Source organism: Castor canadensis, chromosome 14 (genome assembly GCF_047511655.1).
Source record: "Castor canadensis chromosome 14, mCasCan1.hap1v2, whole genome shotgun sequence".
Lineage (NCBI taxonomy): Eukaryota > Metazoa > Chordata > Mammalia > Rodentia > Castoridae > Castor > Castor canadensis.
Window position 1 is genome coordinate 10,737,006 of NC_133399.1, and position 12,234 is coordinate 10,749,239.

Genomic DNA, 12,234 nt, shown 5'->3' on the forward strand with positions numbered 1-12,234 from the left:
CAGGAGCATTTCTCATCACTAACCTAACCTGGGAAACTATAAGGGACCCTCTTCTACTGGCCTTAAGAGGAAGCCCAGATGGCTGGTGGGAGAATCCACAGAGGGAAGAGAAGAGGGGGACAAGAAGCCCCTTCCTTTCTAGGAACAAGAAGGCAGTCTGGACACCAGGTCCAGGCAGTGACCTCACAAGGACATCACCATTTTTGCAACTTAGATCACCCACCTGCCCCCACCACACTTAGTGCTGACTGATGCAGAACCTCTCTCCAGCCCTGTGGGAGTGGATGGCTCTGCACCCTGGGGCCTACCTCTTCTGTGTCTCCTCCTTTGGAGGCAGCAATAGCCTCTGCTCCCTGCACCTGGGATTCCTGCCTCTCAGAAGTACCCACAGCGTACCCTTCCTGGGCAGTGTTCTTGTCACTGCAGATGCTGATATCCCCCGGCTCTTTCTCTTCCTCTGTGGGCGAGGAGACAGAAGAATCACCCAGACCCTCCTTCCTATTTCTTCTGAAGGACAGGCTGCTCAATTTGAAAGGCTTCTTGAAGGAGAATTTCTTCTTCTTCTTAGGGATGTTCTTAGGGGGAACCTTCCCCTTGGCTCAGCGCCCTGGCTTAGGGTTACTGGCTCAATGACATCACCAGTGGCCCCAGCTGCCTCATCTGTTCCATTCACTGGAATGAACCATTGTTTATTCCATTATGTGTCCATAAGTGTCCATTGTTCTTCACCAGGCCATTTGCCCTCTTGGGGGAAGTGCCCGCAGGTTTATCAGCAGTCCTTGTTGCCCTGGGGAGCATTGGAGCTCAGTTTGCCCATGATGGAGGTCTGGTGGGAATGGCAAACACCCAGTGCTGCTCTGGTCTGGGATCACAGTGGATAGTTCAGAGGGTGTGGGGGAGTGTTGGCACCTGAGGTTGAGTGTGTTGGGAAGATACCAAGCTGCAGCTGGGATCCAGTATGTCCTGCTATTTGTCCAGGCTGGCTTTGAATCCAAATCCTCCTGATCTCTGCCTCCCAAGTAGCTAGAATTACAGTCAAGAGCCACAGGCAACTTGTAATATCTTTCTTTTTTGTAGTGATATCAGGTGAATCCCTAGCCCATGTTAATTTTCCATGTTACAGTGAAATGTTCTTAACCTTATTCACTGTTTTATATAACTGATCTCATGAACTCATATTTCCTATTCAATTAAAGTTTTTTGTGGGGATGGTTCAGTTTTTTTTTAATTTAGATTATTTTGTTGTTGTTGAACTCAGAGCCTCACACTTGCTAGGTAGGTACTCTCACCTGTAGAACCACTGTCCCAGTCCTTGTATATGATGGGTTTTTCAAAATAGGGTTTCAGAAACTATTTCCTGGGTGTGGCTTCAAACTGCTATACTCCTGATGTCTGCCTCCTGAGTAGCTGGAATGACACATATAGCCATGGGCATGCTGGCCCAATTGAAGTTTGGATCCTTTGAACATTCTGTCTGCATTTCTCACAAGTCTTTGTACTCAAGAGTGTTTTCTTCCCACCCATCCCAGAATCGAAACTAACCAAAACTAGGAGATCACCTTTATGTACCATACAAAAATCAAACCTAGTTACACTGTCTAGGAGAGTCACTAACTTTATAAGGCTTTCTGTGAGCAAACATAAATTCAGGAAGTTTTCTAGATCTTTAGTGTTGCTTTTTTCTACATGAACAGCATTCTGTGAGCCTGACCTTCTCCTTCTGTAAGCTGACGGCACACTGTGGAACAACCGGAACAAAAATGCACTGTTTGAACATGGATGAAAACCGTGGTAATCTCTGTAGCAACCTGGACATTTTACATTGTTCCAAGATAGGAATTTGGGCTTTGAACTGATATTTTCTTTTTAGGTTTTTTCTTTTCTGCTTCCAAGGACAGATGGAATAAATCTCTAACCAAATGTGTGGCAGTCCTTTTCAAGCCTAGCCGATCTGGATCACTCAAGTGACAGCCATCTAGAGCAAGAAGCACAGGAGCAAATATGGTACTGGGGCTTGAACTCAGGGGACACATTAGTGAAAGCTTTCCCACAAGCCTGAGAGACATAGTGTTTCTCCCCTGTGTGGAGTCTTCCATGTCTTTGAAGGGACTTGGAACAAGCAGAGGTTTTTCTACAATGCTTACATGCATAGGGTTTCTCTCATTTGTGAATTCTTTCATGCATAAGAAGGGAACCAGAATGAGTAAAGGCTTTCCACATTGCTTGCATACATAGGGTTTCTCTCCATTGTGAAGTTGTTCATGTCTTTGGAAGGAACTGGAAGAAATGAAAACTGTTTACATTCCTGTAGTTTCTCTCTAGTATGCATCTTGTCCTGTATCTGACTGGAGCAGAGACATCTAAAGGTGTCATCACAGTGTTTATTGTCACAGACTTTCTCTCCACTGAGGGTCATGTCATGCGTCTGAAGGCACTCAGGAGACCTGGAGATTTGCCCAGGTCATACAACTTCTCTCCATATTCCTAATACTCGTTGGATTTGTGTCACATGACAGATCTGTGGGGGATATTTACTGAATGCAAATATTTGAATATTTGAAACAAAAATAAATTCATACAAAGACTGGTACCAATGTATAATGCATTACGTATCTGTACTGTATTCCATTATAGATATGGAAGTACTTCAAGATGGCAACTTTTGTAAATGTAAAATAGACATTCAGTGTTTTCCAGATACCTGTGTGGGAATCAGTATTACACTACCATTAATGAATGCCACTGTTTAGAACATAGCTGTCTATGTACCATGTTGCAGGGGAACCAGTTGGATCATGATCACAATTTTTTGAGAGATATTGTGTGCATGTGTGTTGTAGTTGTCAGGGTTTGAACTCATGACCTGTGGCTTTCCACACAAGCATCCTACAATGCCATCTGCCTATGTTTAGAAATTGTTACAGATGACAAAACCAACATGTCTTTAGGTGAATCATTAACAAAATCTTTTTTTAATCAATTCTTTTTTATTGGGTTATATCATTATACCTGGGAGATTCTCATGATCATCACAAATGAATGCAAAAGTCATAATCGGACACTTCAGTCCTTTGAAAATCACATCAGATGGAGGACAGGGACCAGGTAGCAATGGAGGGAGTGCAACAACAAAGGCACCAATGAATCACATTAAGGACAGCACAGGTGTATAGTATTTGCCAAAGAGGATTTATTTGGCTCACCTGGACACCTACCTTCTGCATCCAAGTGGTTTCTCAAAGTCATGCAAATGTTTTTTGTAAATGCAGTGCAGCATTCTGTCATTGGTACTGTGATGAGTAGAAACTGACTAAAATTAAGTGTAGTTTACCATCCAATCCTTTCTCTGTACACATCTGATTCAAAATACCCACATGGAGAAGTGTTGGCAGTGAAATTTTTTCTAAGGGGGAAAAATCATCATAGTTCTTATTCTGCCATGTTCTATGAATCCTGTCCCCTGCCTATGTATATCACTACATTATATGGGAACTCATCTTAAATATCCCTTCCTCAGCAAATGTCTTTACTCCTACTTCAATTAGCTTTATTGCTTTCTTGAAGACTTTAGTCATAAGAAAGAAATTGTTCTGAATACTGTCACTGTAGTTTTATCAATTGTTACTCCTTAAATAATGATATTCCCTCTTGCAATGAGATTAGCTTTAATTTCTACACAGCCTCTCTGAGGTGTGGACCTATAAGGTTTGTTCTGAGACCCCTGGTATTTACAAAGGTGACAGTCACTTTAGAATGTTCCGTATGTGTTCTTGATGAGTATGTAGAGTAACAGGTTAGGGAAAAGAGAACCAAAATGATGTCCTCATCCACTATCTGAGTGAATTCTGGAAGACTCTCTCAAATGAATAATTTAAATTGAACAACGTAACAGGGTCTCAGTTGGATTGAAGAAAGGGACAGTTACAGTGCTTGACAAGATAGTCTGCTGGGAAACAATGGCCCATCCCTTTAATCTTGGTTACATAGGAGTTTGATATTGGGAGGCTTCTGCTTCCAAGCAGCTGGGCCAAATAGTTTAAGAGACCCTCCGGAATAGAATAGAATATTGCTGGGTGCCAGTGGCTCATACCTATAATCCCAGCTACTCAGGAAGCAGAGATTAGGAGGATTGCTATTTGAAGCCAGCTTGGCAAAATAGTTCATGAGACCCTGTCATGAAAAACCCTTCACAAAAAAGGGCTGGTGGAGTGACTCAAGGTATAGGGCCTGAGTTCTAACTGTAGTACTGCAAAAAAAATTTCATATTGATCATGGAAACTGGAAACACTGAGCCCCTCTGTCAGTCTAGCTGATGAGGTCCATGCCACCGAAGTTGCAGGCACCATTGTACTTTGTGTTCAAACATTTCTAAGAATACATTGTCTCAGTGTTGCAGGGCACCAAAGCTTTCAGAAAACAAGTTTATTAAGATTGCTGGTAGAAACTCAGCAGACCCGAGTCCAAAGACTGAGGCCTGAGAACAAAGGGGCCTTCCTTATATACCATTTAGAGCAGGTTACAGAAATGGGGAGAACAGCTTGTCCCATGCATAGTCATATGTCATTTCATTGGCTGCTCTAACCTCTGGGGCACGTGACCTTTCTCTAGTCTCCAGCTAACTCCTGTTTTTCTTTGTTTCCTTGTAGCACTTATTAACTCTCATTATCATTTATTATCTCCCTTCCACCTCCATGCCTTCCTGCCACATCAGGAAAAGTGGTTTTTGTTTCTTTTCTTTATTCTATTTTTTTTCCTTGTGGGAGTGTGGTTTCAATCAGGGCATTGCTCCACCACCCCTTGTACTGTTGTCAAATGGCAAGATACAGAATTAGCCTCCATACTGTACAACCAATGTACCAATAAGAAAATGGAATATATATATATAATTTTATATATGTATTATATATAACATATATTATATATATTTTATATATTACATATATATTATATATATTACACATATTACATATATATTATATATAATATGTGTAATATATATACATTAATATTATTCATCCATAAAGAAAAATGGAATTATGTAATGTGCAGGAAAATGGAAGGAGATAGAGATCTTCATGTTAAGTAAAATGAACAAGTCTCAGAAAGAAATACCATATGTTTTACATAAGCATAATCTTGAATTTTTACATGAATGTGCAAGGGGGAATTTTTGAGGTGGAATCCACTGGGAAAGATAGAAAAGGCATCATGAGAGGGTGAGGATGAAGGGGTGCATTATACACATCCATGGAAATAGCACAATGAAGCCCATTGATCTAAAAGGCAGTGAGGGAGGTGAGGGAGGAGAAGAAAGTGTAATAGGCATGATGAAAGTACATTTTGGGATTGTATGGTACAATCACACTGAACCCTCCTGTATAGCAATGTACACTAGTAAACACATATTGAATATCAAATGGAAATCCAGAACATATGTATAGATGGTATATGTTAACAATAAACAAAAAAGAAGGGATGAATAATTCAGCTTGGTCCTGGAAGTTTGACTCAAGCAATACAAGCATGGCTAGCAGCAGGAGGAAAATGTAATTCATTCCTTTTGGCTAAATTATTACCCAGTTCATTTATGGTAGCACATTTTTCCCAAGGCAGACACTTTATCACATGAGCCATTCCTCCAAAACCACAAACTTCATAAAAGTAGTGATTTGAAAGAAATCAAAAGATGGTAAGACACATGCTAAGAAGCAGGTGCCTTGTCTGGAACTTCTGGACTGGTTCATCTCAATGCAATTATACCCAAGGCTGGACCAGCTTTGCCCAAGGGGAGGAATGCTGGACTAGGAGGAACAACGAGTGTAGTCTGTCCAAAAAGCAATCTATAAACTCATTAGTAACTATCCCTCAGAGAGCTCTTACACACACAAGCAAGATGAGTGTCCAGAATATGCAGAGAACCTGTGTAAATATAAGAAATGTGGCAAGCCTCCAGGAATTTCACGTGCCTTCAGAATCATGATTGTAGACAAACTCCATGACAATAAACAGTGATGATGACTTTGGGAGTCACAGTTCCCATCAGATAAACAAAAGGACTCCTGTTAGAGATAAGCCACAGAAATGAAAACACTGTGGGAAAGCCTTTAGTACTTCTAGTTACATTGAAACATACGAAAGAATCAACACTGAAGAGACACCTTACATATTTAAGCACTGTGGAAAAGCCTTGTTGTCTTTGACTCAAGTTCAAAATGGGAAAAAACTCACAAGGGACATAAACCCTATCACTGCAAGCAATGTGGGAAAACCTTCATTAATTGACATTCGAGCATGTAAATGATGTCACAGTGGAGAGAGGCTCTTTGTATGTGAGCAATGTGGCAAACTTTATTTGGCACAATAGGATTTGAAGACATGAGTGAATACACCCTGGAGAGAAAATATAAATGCAAACAATATGAAAATTACTAACCTTGTTCTGGTTACCTTAATAGGCATGGGTGGACTCATACAGGAGGCAATCCCTAAACAGAGAATGTGGGAAGGCCTATCATCACATGAACTTTCTAGCAGATATGGCACTGGTTAGGAAAGGGATGTAGGTACCATGCAAAATGGGAATGCCTCTAGTAATCTCTGTTGACTTGAAGAATATGAAATAACATACTGTGGTGAGAAATCCTCACTAGAAGGGATGTTACAAAGTCTTCATGTAAGAACACACCCAAGATGAAAACCTTTTTAATGTTAAAAAGACAGGAAAGTTGCCATTTAAAACAAATACTTGTTGTATTTTTTTTAACAGGAAAAGGCAACCACCAAATGCTCTCATGTGCCAGGCATGGGTGATTCACTCTTGTTATCCTAGCTACTCAGGAGGCAGAGATCAGGAGGATGGCAGTTCCAAGCCAGCAAATAATTCAAGTGATATCATCTCAAAAATTCCATTATAAAAAATGGCTGACAGAGTTACTCAAATGGTGGAGGGTAGAGCGCCTGCCTAACAAGCCTGAGACCCACAGTTTAAACCCCACTACCACCCGAAAAAATTCTCAGAGGTACAGTTTTAACTTAATTACTAATAAGTGCCTGCCTTGGTCAGTGATTCAAGTTTATCCTGTTGTGTTTTGTTCTCTTGCACACCACCATGCTCCTCAACTCTCTGTCACTGGAATGAGAGATGGAGTCTTTGAGAAGTAGACATGCAGCTTCTCAGATGTCCCACAAAGACAGGAAAGACCCAGAAGGCCAACACGATTTCCATTCTCAAAGCCGTGTTGAGAGATGCATTATTCTCTACTATGAGCAGATTCTGGTTCTCAGGCACATATTCTGTGTTGTTCATAAATAGCTTAGAGAATGTGTTCAGGGATGGGGACTTTTTTTGATGGCAGTAGGTGTGAGTTGTATACCTGAGGTTTATCAGGTAGCCACATCTACTACTTGAGTCACTCTGCCATCCTTTCTTGTTTTTGTTTTGAGATAGGGTCTCCTGAACTATTTGCATGGGTCTGGCTTTTCACCAAATTCCTCCTGGTCTCTACCTCCTGAGTAGCTAGCATTACATGCATCAGCCACCAGTGCCAGGCAGGTGGGTCCTTTGATCAGTATTGAAGTGATGAGGTCTAGGCCTCAAGGATGAATGCCCCTCTTTATAGGGACTGGTGTAATGAGCTTCAGTTGTGTTATCCAATCACATTCTGATGGAAGGATTCGACATAAAGACCCTCACCAAGTCCTGGTGCCATGTCCCTGGACTTTCCAAATCTGAAAATTAAGAGAACACATTTCTAGAGTTTCCTCCTATAAGAGTAGGCACCTTTCGGCATGCACCATACTGCCTGACATTTCTAGATGTATTTATTGAGTGCTTTGGCAGATCTGGTAAAGATCTAATACATTTCTTTTTGCCCAGGTAGAGCCACATGACATTTCTGTATGACTGTACACTCCTACAGTTCCTTGGATCGCTGCATAGCTATAGTAATGATCATGCTCGGGAGTTATTAAAGCTATATTTTCTTTTAGATTAATTCTCTTGGTTATGGAAAATCAATTAGGGGTCCAGAAATTTAGAAAAACTGAAAATTTATCAAGCTGTAGAATCCTATATATACAACTCTTAATAGATCTTCAATTTGTAGAATGCTGAGGAAATTACATAATCTGAAGGAAATGTCATAAGTGCTCTATGTATTGTTTTACTACCAACTGATGTTTTAGGGGTAATATTATGGTTTTTCTCAGGAACTTACACTTCCTATGTTGGCACTCTACCATTTTCACAGCTGTAGCAGCTCTATTTTTGTTCTTGTGTGTGTGGCGGGGGTGGAATTCAGGGCTTCCAGGTTGCAAGGCAGGCCCTAAAGCCTCATCTCCAGTCCATTTTGGTGTGGTTATTTTGAAGTTGGGTTCTCTGGAACTATTGGGCTGGTCTGCCATTGAACGCCAATCCTTACTGATCTCAGCCTCCCACATAGCTAGGATTTCATCTGTGAACCCCTGGCACCTGTCACTAGTGGCTCATTCTTAAAGTGAGTCTCTAGACTACTTGTTTTCTCCCTTAAAAAGAAATGTTGAGGTGACAAAATCTTGTCCTTTTATTCAAAATAGTTTAATAGTTTTATTGAGGTTTTTTCTTCTTTCATTTTGAACCATGTTGGTCAATGTGTAACTGGACTTGCAAGTGGTTTTAGAAATGGGTTATGGACAGATGCTGGGGCAGATTTGATATGATTACAGGAGAAGACTTTTTTTCTCTGAATCAAACTTGAAGGGCAGTTCTGATGAGAACCTGGGCAGAACAGCTGTCAAGATAGTCTGGGAACTCATACACAAGTGGCTTTGAATAGCATGTGTGTAGAGATACAGACAGAAGAGGCCACTTTTATGAGGCCTCAGAAGTGAGGAGGTCTTGTTGCAGACTGGGATAGAAATGGTCATCATTATTACCATGTGGGAAAGCATTTGGCTGAAACATTTCCGGGTCCTAGAACTTTATGGAGTGGAGAACATCTGAGTGATGAAGGGGGATAATTGGCTGAAGAAACCCAAGCTACAGTGTTGGTTGGATGATGGCTTCTATTTTTGGCTTCTAGAAAAAGGTAAAAAGAGAGAAACTACATAAAGACATGTTATGCTATGTGTAGTGATGCTTGCCTGTGACTTCAGCACTTTGAGTTCATCCAGGTTTGCACTGAAATGCCCTGCCCACCTCCAAAAATTCTGATATTCAAGGAGAAGAAGAAAGTAAAGATCTGAAAACTCTAAGCCTAGCTATGTATCATAACAAGTATTGTAGCCAAGAAACATCCGTAAGGTGATTTTCATGGATGGAAAGAAATCAAAGGTTCTTACATCATGCAGTGGAGGAAGAGTTTTCTTTTTATTTCTTATCACACTTTGCCATTTAGGACTGAGAAGAAAATATAACTGTTGTCCTCTACCCTGTGCTTCTCTTACCTCAAAATTCTCCTCCTTCCTTCTTTCTTGTGTCTTTGAGATTTAGTTATTTCTCATCAACCATTAACTTCCTGTGAGCATTGTTTTCAGACCACTTCCTGGCCACTTGTTTTTCTTTCATTAAATTTTGACCTCAAAACACACACACACACACACACACACACATACACATATATACAAAATTGACCTCAATATCTCCAATTCCTTCTTCAATCCTGTAAGTTTCAGGGGTCAGAGGGTTTTGGTTTCTCAGTCACTTCCTTTCACAGTAAATTTTTCGTCTCTACCCACTCCAAATCCCACATGCATATACACTTCTTTTCCACCACACCTTCCCAGTGTTTTGGTACTTCGCACTGCAGGATGTCTGGTCCTTAGATCCCATTCTTACTCATCAGACATCAGCTCATTTATCCTAACACTTCCCTTCCTTTCCAGCTTACATTTTCTGATCCACTATTACAGTTTCTGCCTTCCAAAAATACTCAATGTTCTTTCACTCTTTCTCGCCATGTTGTATGTTTTGTAAAATTTAATCGATGGTGTGACTTTTCTTGCCATTTCCATGAAAGGCAACCTATGTGATGACAAAATGTAACCACAAATGGTTTCTCAACACAACTCCATCATTCCACATGTTTTTGAAACCTTTTACAAACTTCTCCTTTCCTCCTCATTTCAGCTGACTACCCAGTGTCATGAACACTGAAATCAAAGGACAGCATATTCCCTTCGTCCTCAAAATTAAAGATACAAACCTATTTGGAACAGTACTAATTCCCCTCTTTCTCACTATTAAAGTGAAAGAAATATTTCTTCCTTGTTGACATGTTACTATCTCCATCCATCAAGATGTCAGCCCCTCTCACTTCAAAATGCCTTTGCTGGATTCCTCCTACTCTTTCTCCATATCAGTGTTTCCCTAATTTAGCTTTGTTTTCCACCTCTACACATCCTTACCTCCAGAGCCCTTCCTCTTCCCCTCCCCTAGTCAGTGCAGAGCCCACAGGTGGCTTGTTAATGCTGTCTCCACATTGTCATTGAATTCATGCATTGTTCTCAAATCAATTGTACTCAGGCCACTTCACCAAAACTCCTTTTGTCAAGACCACCAACTTCATGCTCCTAATAGCAAACATTAATGTTAAATTTTTTACTGAACACCTAACAGCATCTTGTGGCATCTTTAATACAATAGGAACCCAGTTGTCTACAGTTGCCCAATGCAGAGTATCTCTAACTGGGAGAACCATGTTAGCACCTGCAGACTTCCTGTCAGTTCCCTAGACACACATTTCTGTTGGAGATGTCCAAGTAACCTCAGGCCAGCACAAAAGCCTCTACTCTTCCCTGGCCTACTTCATACATGGACTTGTGCCTCACTTCTACTAACTGAGATGTAAACTTAACACTCTTGATGATCTATCAGCATAGGGGATAGATGTAAATAATCTTAGCTAAAAGCTCAGTAATAACTAAAGAAAATGAACTCATAACCATTCCAGCAAGCCAATATTCTCATGTGTGGACATGAATCATCAGTAGCTCAAATTCCCAAAGTTTATCCTTAAGGAATGGTTTGTAGTCTCACTTTGCCCATTAGGGATCTCCTTTAGGCAGATAATGACATGAAAACATAAGTGCTTTCTTTAATTCTTAAGAATTAATAGTGAGGCATTTCTCCAACTTTCATTCTTACGTGTGTCTAAGTGATATACACATCATAGATGAGACAACTCAGTTGGGTTATTCATTTGGTTTTGTGTAATATCAGTATTAAGGTGGTGTTCATAAATTGAAATGATTAAATAGATTCTGTCACAGGACATTGTTCTACAAATGTCAGTCACAGTGTATGGTGTATTGTAACATTGCATATGATGATAACAACCAAGCAAATAAATATAATAGTATTATCAGGTGTACATGGAAGAGAAAGTGGTCTTTGGCTTGCATAAGAACTTAACATGTGAAACACTGGAGGGCCACTGGGCTCATTTTATCTTCATGGGCAGGACATCACCTCAGCATCATCTTTAAATAGTAATTCTCAAAGCTAGGCATAGAGGACAGTCCTTTTTTTCTTTAGGAAGTACTGGACCTTGAATTTATTACCTAGTGCTTGTTAGGCAGGCATTCTATTCTTGAGCCACTCCACCAGCAAATATAGTCTTTGAGTTCAAGTTTGAAATTGAATCCTTGATACTGGACCTCCTGTACTTGGGGTCTTTTTGTCCTGCGCTTGTAGTTTAAGAACAGAGCATTAGCCTGGCACTGGTCTTCATGCCTGTAGTCCTAGCTTACCAAGAGGCAGAGATCAGGAGGATAACTGTCCAAAGTCAGCCAGAGAAAATAGTTGGTAAGACTCTATCTTGAAAATACTAACACAAAATAGGCAGGTATTTGGCTTATGTGGTAGAGTTCCTGCCTAGCAAGCAGGAGGCCATGACTTCAAATCCCAGTACTACAAAAAAAAAAACCAATAAAACAAAAACCTGAGGTCATGCTCAGAGTGACTGTTATCACAGCAGTGGAAGAAGATATGCTCTCTCATGTTCATGCTGATATAGATGGGGTAGCAGGTTGTGGTGATTCAGAGTCCTTTGGATTGCAGGAACAAGGAAGGTTTAAGAAGTATGTGAGTAGCTCTTTCTACCATCTTTCCATGCCATCGTGTGGTGACCATGGTTGTCCTGGCTGATGGTTTGAAGAGCATCACTCTTCTGAAAAAAGAGGTAAAAGCCTGGTCCTAACTGGGACACATTCTAACATCACTGTCTGGTTTCTGTGATGCTGAAGGATGGTTAGATA

At 40.6% G+C, this 12,234-nt stretch overlaps 1 pseudogene; it reads right to left on the bottom strand.

Moving 5' to 3' along the window:
- Positions 1–210: 210 nt before the first annotated feature.
- Positions 211–798, bottom strand: LOC109678393 (MARCKS-related protein-like; annotated as a pseudogene).
- Between the last annotated feature and the right edge of the window lie 11,436 nt (positions 799–12,234).